Below are 12,500 nucleotides of genomic sequence, written 5' to 3'. Positions count from 1 at the left end.
TATTTATTTATAATACAGTACTGTACTCTACTCGGACTATACTGTGTAAACCTGTTGGCAGGCTAGCCTAGTTGTCCGAAACCTAGAATTTTCCATACCTACACTGGTATATATGAAAATAATTATGCAAATTTTTTTTTTCATTAAACTTGAAATTAAAAACCATCAAAATTCACCATGACATTCGAACCATTAAAAAGTGTTTACAAATTTATCAGGACAGCATCGTCATAGGAATCATCTTCATTGCTTTCGTTTGCACTACAGTAGTTGCACTGTAATCGTCCTCTGTTCCGTCTAAATTGGTCGAATCGCTTTTGCTGTATACTTAGAAATCCAAAATAGATTATATAAAGACGATTTTATATCATGATTTTGCCAAACACACCACCTAAAGCTGAAACCTTTGCTTTGTGTACGTTTTATCGCCGATCATAATGAACAAACAACTCATTTACACATCTGTTTATAGGTTAGCCTTTTCAGCAACTGCTATCTTTCGAAGTATCGGTTATGTAATAAAAATTCAATTATTAATTTCGAGTTGCTTCATTTATCTTTAAAAATTCAAAATGAATGAAATAACAGCGATTATATGTCATGTTTTTTTTTTCTTTTCTGAAAACGCCTCCTTAAACAGAAAACTTTTTGTTTACGTTGTATCACCGATCATGACGAACAAACAATTGCATTCACACAAGCAAGTGGGAACTACACTGATACTAAGAGCTTTTATTAAAGATGTATTTATTAAGAAATATTAAAATATGTGTGCTAAAATATTTATAATACAAGTGTAGTAACGTTAGGCTGGCCTTGAAATTGCCATTCGCTCATTTCATGGAGTAGCCTACCATGATAAAAACAAAATTTTAGCCTAAGTTTGGGTGTTTCTCTACAAAATAGGCTTATTTGTGTACATGTGCATGTAGTCAAGATTTATTTAATGTTTGTTCGTTGGCAAAGTTTTGCTCTCTCTCTCTCTCTCTCTCTCTCTCTCTCTCTCTCTGTGCGCCTCGGAAGGTTGTGTAATAGAGCTATTGTTCGTTTTTGTTTTCTTCATTTTTCAGTTGTTTTTCTTCTCTTTCGTAGATTTGACTTAAAAAATATATATATTTTTCTATTATGATAACTGACATGTTTTATTTTAAGATTATTAACCCATTAGGGTGAATTTGAGCGTTTTTCTGCTAAAAAAAAGGCTGTTTGTGTAGTGAAAATTCGCGAAGTTGCGGGGTTACCGTGAATTAAAAAAAAAAAAAAAAAATCTTTAAGAGCCTAACCAGTGAATATGCGGGGGCGCGAATGGCGAACCGTGAATGGGCAAGGATATATATAATACACACACACACACACACACACACACATATATATATATAAACATATATAAATATATATATATATATATATATATGTATATATATACATATATATAAATATATATATATATATATATATACATATATATATATATATATATATGTGTGTGTGTGTGTGTGAGTATATGTATATAAATATAAATATATATATATATATATATATCAGGGACGTGTCATCAGTCATTACTCAAGGTAGGCAGTTAGTGACCTCTATGTCTGTATATAAAAGAGGAAAAATATCTAAAAAAAAGTTTACTTTTTAACACTTTTATCAGCCATTTATATATGAAATATATTTATATGTACTCACTCCTATTAATCAATTATTGTCAAGTTTCTCCTTATTAAGGTATTCCACCGAAAGGTGACGTTAGCTCTTCTGGACTGTTTTGTCACTAACTAAAAGCTGTGAACTTCAGAATGATTGAAAATGGTATGAAGTTGAGGTGTGCGTCATAACTTATCAGGTATTGAGTTTATCTTATCTTTATCAGCTTACAATGCCGTAACAGTGTACATCTCATAATTCTCTTCATTCAGGAGTCAATGATTTGATTTATTAAACCAAATATTATATGTTATTGTTTAAACTGAATATCTTAAATTAACCATTGGAAATCTTTGGTAGATCTACTGTGAGAACTTCCATTTTGAACTTGAAAGAAATGTAAATAAAATAATTTGCCATTTAATTGTGTTATCTACCAAAGACCGTGGTGGCGTATTGGAAGCGTCCCTGCCTGTCGATCTGCCAGACTGGAGTTCGAGTCCAGCTCACGCTCGATAGTTTCTTGTAATGTCTGAAACCTCACCAGCCTTGTGAGCTAAGGATGTGGAGTTTGGGGGAGCTTATAGGTCTACTTGCTGAGACATTAACAGTCACTCTCTAGCCTTTCCCTGGTCCTAGCTTGGGTCTTAGGTGCTGATCATATGTATATATAGTCATTCACTAGGGTATGTCCAGCTAGCTAGGATATTGCCACTGTCCCTTGCCTCTGCCATTCAAGAGTAGCTTTTAAGCCTTAAACCTTTAATAAGGTAAAAAACATGGCCCATGTATTTTTTCCCTTGGTATTTCCTACACTACATTCTTGAAGCAACTAGTTCATACCATTTCGTTTATTGTAACACTTTGAAATGGCCAGGGATCAATTATAGATTAAGTAGAGATTTAATTATCTTGATATAAAAGAAAATATATACTATAAATACTATAAATACAGGTACAATTATCTAGTAACAAAAATTTTAGAATCTTTAATCATACGAATAAAATCCTTATAATAATGTGTGTGAGTAGACTTAAGATAGAAAAAAAACATTAAATTAATCACACGTAACATTTAGTTTTTCTTATTCCTTTGAGATAGATTTTTCTTTTTCTATAACACACTCAAACCATTTATTGATTTTATGTTCCATTAGCTAAAATACGATTGCATATGATTGAGTATTAAGGAACAGCAGCCAACTTTGTTCTACAGTACACTTTGTACTTATCGTTATAGTACCAGGGAAGCTAAGGGAAGCAGTATTCGAGTAAATGTTAACAAAGTTTACCAGCCAAGCAACCAAAAATTGAATGATGTATTAAAGAGAGATGTTCAATTTTCAGTTTCAAATATAATTTACTGAAAACTTACTGTAAAAACTGGCATTTTCAAACACATCTATGATACCGCACTTTTATTTGTATAAAACATTTCCACTAATCAAACTGAGACCCATTGTCCTTTTTTTATTTTTTCTGCTCATGATCGCGTGGGACTTTAAAGTATAAATTTTTGGTGCGAGGGATTTTTCTATCCCTCCTATAGAAAAATATGTAGTCTATCAGGATCCTAACACTGATTGCTCAATATTGTCATCAACTCATCATCCTTTCTTTTTTTCTTTTAAATGGACAAATAATCTGTGCTATCCTTTAAAATATGTTAACCCAGCTACTTCCCTTGCTTGACAAAGACTATAACTTGGTATTTATTTCATCTTATCATCTGTACATATCACAAGCTTAAATTTTTATACCATCGGCACTATTATTGATTGCTCCATAATTATTTTCATTGCCGAAATCTTGCGCACAAACTACTATCTATCTCTTCTTTCAAAGACTTTCAATCTGTTTTACCAGCTTCTGCATTTCGTCTTTTTCCTCCAACAGTACTTTATCCTCTGTAGATATCAAACATTAAAAAATACTACACCTAAGTTTCGGCAACATGACTGTAGACTTATTACTACTGACTGAACGCTTACTTTTATCATTCAAGAGCTTATCTACAGCAGGGGCTTAAGAGCGTTCTTCTGGTGGGGGTTGGGGTGGGGGTGGGGGTTAATGTTTGAAAAGGCACTGACGGCGAGGAAAAACCCTTAAGTGCGATTTCCGGGCATCTGACAGCAGATTGTAGTAGCAACAAAATCAGATTTTTTTGGACGATTTGTATGTGACCAATTACAATTTGTACACAATGACTATTATAAAATACAGGTAGGCCTATTTGGTTAATTTACCAAAGAATATACTAACGATGTTGATTCTTTGTTACAAACTCATTCCTAATATCGACCAAGTTAGGCTTCCAGTTTTCTAAGCCTACTATGTTTTTACTTATGATTTACTATTTCTATCATTGTTTTTCTGTTCCAATTGCATCTTCAAACTTTTAACAGCTTTTGTATTTCTTATTTTGTCTAATTCATAGTTTACAGAAGACAATTATCTAATGTTTTAATTGATATGTTATATACCTCTGATTTTAAACTATGGTGATAAAGTATGAAGATGAAAACCTTATAAACCGGGAAGTATTCCATATACTTGATAATACTGTATTTGTCATAAACAAGTCAAGGTTTTTAAAATCCTTTCTATTAGTAAATTAGTATATGTATATATGTATGTATATATATATATATATATATATATATTTATGTATGTGTGTGTATATATATGTATGTATATATATATATATATATATACGTATATATATGTACATATATATACACACAGTATATATATATATACATACATATATATATATATATATGTGTGTGTGTGTGTGTGTGTGTGTAAATTAGAGCTGGCCACTTTTGGAAACTGAACCTCACAACATACAATGTCAGGACCCTGCCTAGAGAAGAATATCTTGCTGTGTTACAAGAAGAGTTGAAATAAATAAATTGGGATATAATAAGATTGAATGAAATCAGAACTCGGGAATCATATATAGAGTTAAACGAGGGCCATATCTTCTGCTTCAGAGGACCTGAAAGGAACAAAGAAAATGTAGGGATTCTTTTCTTATTGATAAGAATCGTGCAGGTAGCATAGAAGAATCTTATAGTATCACTGAAAGAATTGCAGGATTGATTATCAAACCATATAAAAAGTATAAAAGGACGATCCTCCAAACGTATGCACCAACATCCAATAAAGAAAAAGTAAGAGAAACTTTTTATGAAGATCTGGAGATATCTTGCACAAGCATAGTACTCTTAATTGTGTGAGCATTTCCTGGTGAAAAAAAAAAAAAAAAAAAAGATCATAGTACTGATGTCTTTTGCAAACAACCATATCATTCTCTTTATTTATCTCTCTTTGATGGTTCTCGTTAGCGCACGCGCATGTGTGTGTGTGTGTGTGAGAGAGAGAGAGAGAGAGAGAGAGAGAGAGAGAGAGAGAGAGAGGTAATATAACTAGTCAATGCCAACATCCCTTTATTGTACAGCTAACGTAAATTTTACACAGACAACTGAAAATAGAATAGTGGCCCACATTTCACTATTATGATTACAATCTTGGGATGATACAAACATATCTAACATTCCTGTTGTCTGAAGTAAAATAAGCGATGCCTTAAGAACCCAACGAAACTCGTTGGAAGGGTCTGGAGACACAGCTGTCAAAAATATGGGTATTTTTATTAGTGTCTCACTCTAGGGAATTGGCACTTCTCCCCGGGAGGCGAGGGAGCCATCAGTGCCACACAGGCGTATAATTTACAGAATTTATTTTGAAAATCAAATATATACGGGATTTTTATTTACCATTTTTTAAGCATGTCCTTAGGAAAACCAATCTTTAATTTCCTTGGGACACCAATTGAATCTAATTCACTATCTTTGGGCGAGTTTGTTTAAAAAATGGATATATGTACATTAGCAAGTATAAAAATTCTTGTTTAAAGATCAATCTTTAATTTTCTTGGGGCACTAATTGAATCTAATTCACTATCTTTGGGTGAGTTTGCTTAAAAATGGATTTGAATTAAACATTAGCAAGTATAAAAGTTCTTGTTTGAAGATCAATCTTTAATTTTCTTGGGGCACTAATTGAATCTAATTCATTAACTTTGGATGAGTTTGCTTAAAAAAACATATCTAAATAAAATATTAGCAACTATAAAAAAGTTTGTTTTAAGGATTTTTTTTCCTTTTTTTATAATTATTTTTTATAAATAAGAGAACCAGTGATAAAAACCATCTACGTCGAGCCGGAAAGGGTGAGACCGCTTCTCCAAAACCAGCCGAATGAGTCACGAGAGAACTTTTTGTTTACACTAAAATCATGAGAACCGTCGCTTCTGACTCAGTATTATGATTAGAAAACACTAATTTCAACGCTTACATCATAGGATTAACTTCTAGCAATGACTTAGGGTAACTAAAACTGGGACTAGTATCCAAGTGGTGTTAAAATAAAACTTAAAAAACTGGTGCCCCATTCGAATTATATTGACCAGAAAGGTTGAATGTTTGATATATTTTAGTTATTTTAGTAGATAATTGCTTTTAGAGAATAAAAAAGACGTTTAAAAACAGTTTTAGGAATGATTGTAAGAAGAAGTAGACATTTATCTTTATTATCTTAGAGGATAAATATTCAAATAACAGGAGACAGGCAATGGTTCATCTAAAGAGCGTATCTCAAATCCCACACACTGTCCTGCTATTTTTTTTTGGTCATATTTTATGCATTTTCTTTATTATTAATCAAATGAGAGACAAGAAAACATTGTGACTTGTAGTCTCGCTCTCGCTTAAAAATGGGCGCTAGGTCAATTAGTGCAGTAAATCTACAGAAATTTAACGAAGATGGATGTAGCCATCACGACTGTCCTTTTACGATAACCATTATCTGTATTTCAGTATAGTTAAATTTTTCTATATAATGATACCGCATTTCACTTGAAACTGTTTCCTTTCGGTATAGATGATAAACTTTTAATTTGAAACGAAGGACGATTGTGTTTTGTGATCTTGGTGTTAATCAAGTCAACTTCGAACCATAAAAATACCTTGAAATTAATCTATAGAAAACATGAGAATGTAACAATGTCAGTATTTAAATAACGCTGTATGATGTGCGAGTCGTCTCTTTTTTTCTGGCGCTGACGGTAAGAGTCTAGCAAATATATATATATATATATATATACATATATATATATATATATATATATACATAAACTCTAATGACCTCTATTGGATTTAGGAAAACACCATAACCTCTGCAATATTAGGTTAAATTCCATTGCCGTGAGCTAGGAATTTGGGACGAAATCATTGTTCTCTCTTAATAAATGCTGAGCAACAATACGAAAAAGGGGATATTTGTTACTGCTAGAAATGTAGTGTTTGTTGGATATAGTGCACTATATTGTCAAGAAGATGCAAATATTTTCATCAAGAACGAAAGAAGTAAAAAAAGTAAAAATATTATAGTAATGCTCTACTCCTTACAAAATATGAATTAGTTATTTTTATATGTAAATATCTGTTTTAATGTTGTTAATGTTTTCAAGATATTTCATTGTGATTTTTCCTTAGCTTCTTATATCATTTATTTATTTCCTCATTTCCTTTCCTCACTGGGATAACTTTCCTTGTTGGAACCCTTGGGCTTATAACATCTTGCTTTTCCAACTAGGGTTGTAGCATAGCTAGTAATAATAATAATAATAATAATAATAATAATAATAATAATAATAATAATAATAAGTGATACCATTAAAACAGATAAAATCCTAAACCGCTCCTGAGAGAGAGAGAGAGAGAGAGAGAGAGAGAGAGAGAGAGAGAGGACTTATCAATAGCCTTTTCCAATCAAAACCACAATGTCCAACGATGGCTACAAAGGTACAGTAGATCTGACTGAATCCCGGCCGTCGGCCTCTCTCTCTCTCTCTCTCTCTCTCTCTCTCTCTCTCTCTAAATCCAGCGTTACAGCCGAGTCTAGAATCATGAACGTTCGAAACTAACTATAAAGTCGGTGTTACGACTCATTTTCCCTCCGGCTGCGTCTACGTGATTATTATTAGCATAAGGCCACGTTCGGGAGAAGATACGGCTTGGTGGGGAGGGAAATAAACCTCACAGATTGGAAGAGGGAGTTTCGGGATAAGGGGGAAGAGGGGGGAGGGGTTGTTGTTGGTGGCTGATTATGATTTAGATGGATGGGAACAAGGAAGACCTATTAGCCTATATGTATCAGAGGTTGAAGCGTGGGAGAAGAAAATGTACATGATTAAAATGAAATAAAACTGGAAATTTAAGAGCTTATGAGTGAAATGTATAAAAAAAGCTTATTGATCATCATGTTCCTTTAGCAAAATGATCCACTTCCGTGGTAACAATTACGTAAATAGTTCTAGATACATAAAAAAATGTATTAAGGCATTTCAAAACATACTTCACGAAATCAGTCAAAATTGCTTGATTTTGTACGTTACTGTTGCTTTTTTCATATAAATAAGGAACGACAAAAATAATAGAGGTTAATATATTTCCTATAAATTTAGTACTACAATTTAAAACCAATAGCATAAAAGAATTAAAGGCGAGAAATATTCAAATAAAATAACACTTTTGAAAACCTCAAAGTTGCATCGGCTCTTTAAATATTTTTATCTTGGTTCTTTGAAATATTAATCTGTTTTTCTTGGGAGAGACGAATTGGGATTTTTTTCTTCTAAGAAAAAATCTCGTATAATGTTTTCTAGCAGTCATTTCTCCCCCAATAAAACCATAGGGGCGTTAGGAAAGCCTTTGAATCATTTTTAGAAATGAGTTTAACTCAGGTTTGTCTTCATAAAAGTTTTTTTATCAATGTACATTTACGGATGGGACTAGCACTCAATCACACACACAAGTTGTATACATAAATCATGTAGTTAAATCTTGGTTCTAAAGCCGTACTATTGTTGTAGAATATATATATATATATATATATATACATTAGCTATAAAAAAAACTATAATAGCTTTAAATTCAGAGACATGGTTGGATATAATAGAGTGTCCAATTAGATATAAAAAGTCGCTCTATTTCTTCCGAATACTTCATATATATATATATATATATATATACATGCTGTATATAGTGTTCTCATAAAAGAAAATAGTGTTCAAATAAAATAAATGAAGAAACTTGAAGAGAATAAAAGGAGAGAGAGAGAGAGAGAGAGAGAGAGAGAGAGAGAGAGAGAAATTATAATGTGTCACAGGCTAAATGGCACAAGCTGGAGCTGACATAAAAAGTTGGATGAAAGAAAAGAAAAATTAAACGCTATATTGGAATGCTAACCAGATTAATACGCTTATTTATTTGGACTCGTATGAGTATACATGCATATATATATATATATATATATAAGTCACAAATATATCTTGATATCGAATTCTCTCTGATACTGGATCAGAGACCCAAGGGTGAATTAACTTTATGATCATAGCTTCTGGTTGGCCGTGGATTCGATCTCGGTCCTAAGAAACTGAGGTTCCAGTGACTTTATATATATGTATATATATATATATATATATACATATGCATATATATATATATATATATACATATATCTGTGTGTGTGAGTGTAATAGCATACAGATACGCGACACTATACTACTGTATACAATACTGCAATTTTTAAACTATACAGTCTAGAAAGGAGAAGAGAACGCTACATGATAATACAAGCATGGAAGCAAATAGAAAGAATTACTGAAAACATCATGGAGCTAAAAATATCAGAAAGAGCAAGCCGAGGTAGATTAATAGTGCCAAAAACTATACCAGGAAGACCAAGGAAGGCGCACAGGACATCAATCCACTACGCACCAGCATCGATAATGCAGCGACTATTTAATGCGCTGCCAGTTCATTTAAGAAACATATCAGGAGTGAGCGTAGATGTGTTTAAGAATAAGATCAATAAATACTTAAGATGCATCCCAGACCATTCAAGACTGGAAGATGCAAAATACACCGGAAGATGCATTACCAACTCTCTGGTGGATATACGAGGTGCCTCACACTGAAGGACCTGGGGGAACCCAAACATAGAATAAGGTAATAAAGTAAAATACATAATCTATCTCGTATAGAACGGTTTCTAAGACAGGTTTTACCACTACCTTTCCTTAATACAAGATTTTTTGAGAAATGATTCAACTTAATTCAACGTGTCTATTCTGATAAAAAACTAGGAGAATTTATGAAAATAATTTCATATGTACAAATTGAAAATTTTATGAATAGTAACCAAAAAGAAATGAATTTAGAATGAGTGTATCCTAAGATAAAGAGTCGAAATTACTCAAGAAAATATGATATGAATCTAAGGAAAAGTTAAGGATACGTAATGAAACGTTTCCTTAATTGTTTTTTCTATACCTTTTTCCAATTTCTATTTATCAAGTAGAAAAAATCAGGGCCTATTATTAAGTCATGTACTGGTTAATTGATTATCAAGCTCATTTCCAACGGCAATTTTATTGAAAATCGTTCTTGTTTAATGACTGGAAAAGAGAAACATATTGCCAATAAACATACAAAACACACACGCACAGAGAGAGAGAGAGAGAGAGAGAGAGAGAGAGAGAGAGAGAGTTAGTTTCCTGCAAATCCTAAAGATAAGATTCACCGTAAACATCCACTCCAGAGCAAAGGTAAACAGTTTCAAGTTATTCCTTCAAAAGAGGTTCCACTGACAGGCGACGGCATGTAAATGGAGACGGAAATCTCCTCTCTCGATGGGGGAAGTGCCACATATATTTACGACGGTTTTGATGTTGGAATTCATATTGGTACGTAAGATCCCACTCCCTGATATGAAACAAAATGTCGGTGGCGCAAAATGATCACAAGGTAGGTGATGAACGCGCCAGGTGATAAGGGTAACTTGCAGCAAAGTATTTTAATCGACGTTGCTGTGTGCCAAACTTTTATAGCAATACTAAGGCTCTGATTCGTTTAATTCTATTCCCCTTTTAAAGATGTAAAGGCCCCTTATGAGTGGCAGAGGCAAGGGACAGTGACAATGCCCTAGCTTGCATGACAATGCCCTAGAGACTGATCATTATTTTCATATGATCAGCGCCCAAGTTCCCTCTCTACCTAAGCTAGGACCAGAGAGAGCCAGGCAAAGGCTTACGAGAATGGTGAGGTTGCAGAAATTATAAAATTTGTCGATCTTGAGCGCGACTCTAACTCCAGTCAGGCAGAACGCTAGACAGTGACGTTTTTCTTATAGGCTACCACAGTCCTTTTGAGGGCCTCTAGGGAATTTTAACGTTCCTTTTTATCAAAAGTCAAAATTAGGATGAGGCTGCTAGACAGTAGATACAAGTCTATGATTCTCCCTATTTGTGACACGCTGAAGTCGAAAAAAAAGTCAACAGACGCTCAAAAGATTATTCTATAGACCTTTGGTCCTTGGTCTGTCACCGGTGAAGTTCAATGTCAATGACCATGGTAGTTGTAACGGCAAATAACACACGATCGATCCATGAACCGATTGTGGGGTAATTTTAGTAACTCTTGAGTTAGTCTTTCTAATTATTGGATAATTCTTGATAATTCTACGTAATAAACTTGATCGTCAAATTTAAAGACTGATCAGTTGAGTGGGAAGGAGTGAAGGGAATGAGTGACCAAGTGGAAATCAAAACAAAACATAGCTGAGGCTGAATTGACTGATTCTTGCAGTGTCATAGCTTAACAAACTGATATTTGGAGTATCATTATCATGAAATGCCAGTTTTCAGAACACAAGAGACATTAGGGCATCATAGCTTAAGAGATTGCTATTCGCGGTGTGTTAGGAAAAGGCTTATATATGGGGAACTATACCTCAAGCGACTGACAGGATACCAGAAAACTTTAAATCAATCAGTCAATCAAGCGACTGATACTTGGGATGGCACTGGTTGGGTGACTGATACGTAAGGTACCATAGTTTGTAAGAAATGTACTCTTAATGTCATAGCTTAAGAGACTTGTATGTGTGGTGCCACAATTTGAGACTGATACTATGTCTGTAAAGCTTGAGAGACTAAGTTAGGTGTTATAGCTGGGACGACTAAGATTTGCGTACCATTGCTTCAAATGGTAAATTCCATGATTAATTCTTTTTTTTTCTTAATTCCCATACACTGCAATAAGAGAATTTCTTGTTCATTAGAAAAAGACATATTCTAACATTTAAAGCTTCTTATTTATAATACTGGTAGAGTTTCACTTTATTATTGATATCCAATCCTTCATCTAGAGAAATCTTGGTAAGAGTACACCGACAGCCTTCGAAATAACAACCAATATGACATTTTTTTTAAGTGAATAAGTGCAAACAAAGGTTTATAAAAAAAAATATTTCCTGTGATAAGATTTGAATTTTGTCAAACTCGTAGATTTCTGAATAATTTAAGACAATCTAATCTAATCTATGCTTGGCTATCTTTGAGGAAGTATTGACAAATATCTTTTACCCTTTGTTAGCATTTGCCCATATTACAAAGAGGGTTGATGGATCTATATAATTGGTTAATTAAATTTATAATATTTTTTCCCGACATTTTACAGAGACATAGGCACATCATACATGCATACTTACATATATTCATACGTTTGTACAGATTGTATCTATGTATGGAAAGGATGTAACAAGTAAGAATTAATTGTAAAGTTGTTTGATAAACATACGTTGATCAGCCAACATCGCATTACCCGAATGTGATTACAAAACTCCCTCTCATCACTTGCTGAAAACGTAAACTATGACTTACAAGTATCTGTTCACATCCCGAGTTCTTACAGCGATGTTAGGAAGGTAGTGGCCATTACCTT

At 33.3% G+C, this 12,500-nt stretch overlaps 1 protein-coding gene across 2 annotated transcripts in view; it reads right to left on the bottom strand.

Moving 5' to 3' along the window:
* LOC137649803 (retinol dehydrogenase 12-like) overlaps positions 1-12,500 on the bottom strand; it is a 23,239-nt gene that overhangs the window by 10,716 nt on the left and 23 nt on the right. Inside the window, exon 1 of one of the 2 annotated variants that reach the window (XM_068382747.1) lies at positions 12,440-12,500. This exon is cut by the window's right edge and continues 23 nt beyond it. The gene's annotated coding sequence lies outside the window, so the exon portion shown is untranslated. Of the gene's footprint in view, positions 1-1,689; positions 1,780-12,439 lie in introns of those variants that run through there. The other variant, XM_068382746.1, reaches the window with a different exon arrangement.

This window comes from Palaemon carinicauda, chromosome 11, assembly GCF_036898095.1.
Source record: "Palaemon carinicauda isolate YSFRI2023 chromosome 11, ASM3689809v2, whole genome shotgun sequence".
Taxonomy (NCBI): Eukaryota; Metazoa; Arthropoda; class Malacostraca; order Decapoda; family Palaemonidae; genus Palaemon; species Palaemon carinicauda.
The sequence above is the reverse complement of the archived record's forward strand: the minus strand, read 5'-3'. Positions and strand labels throughout refer to the sequence as shown.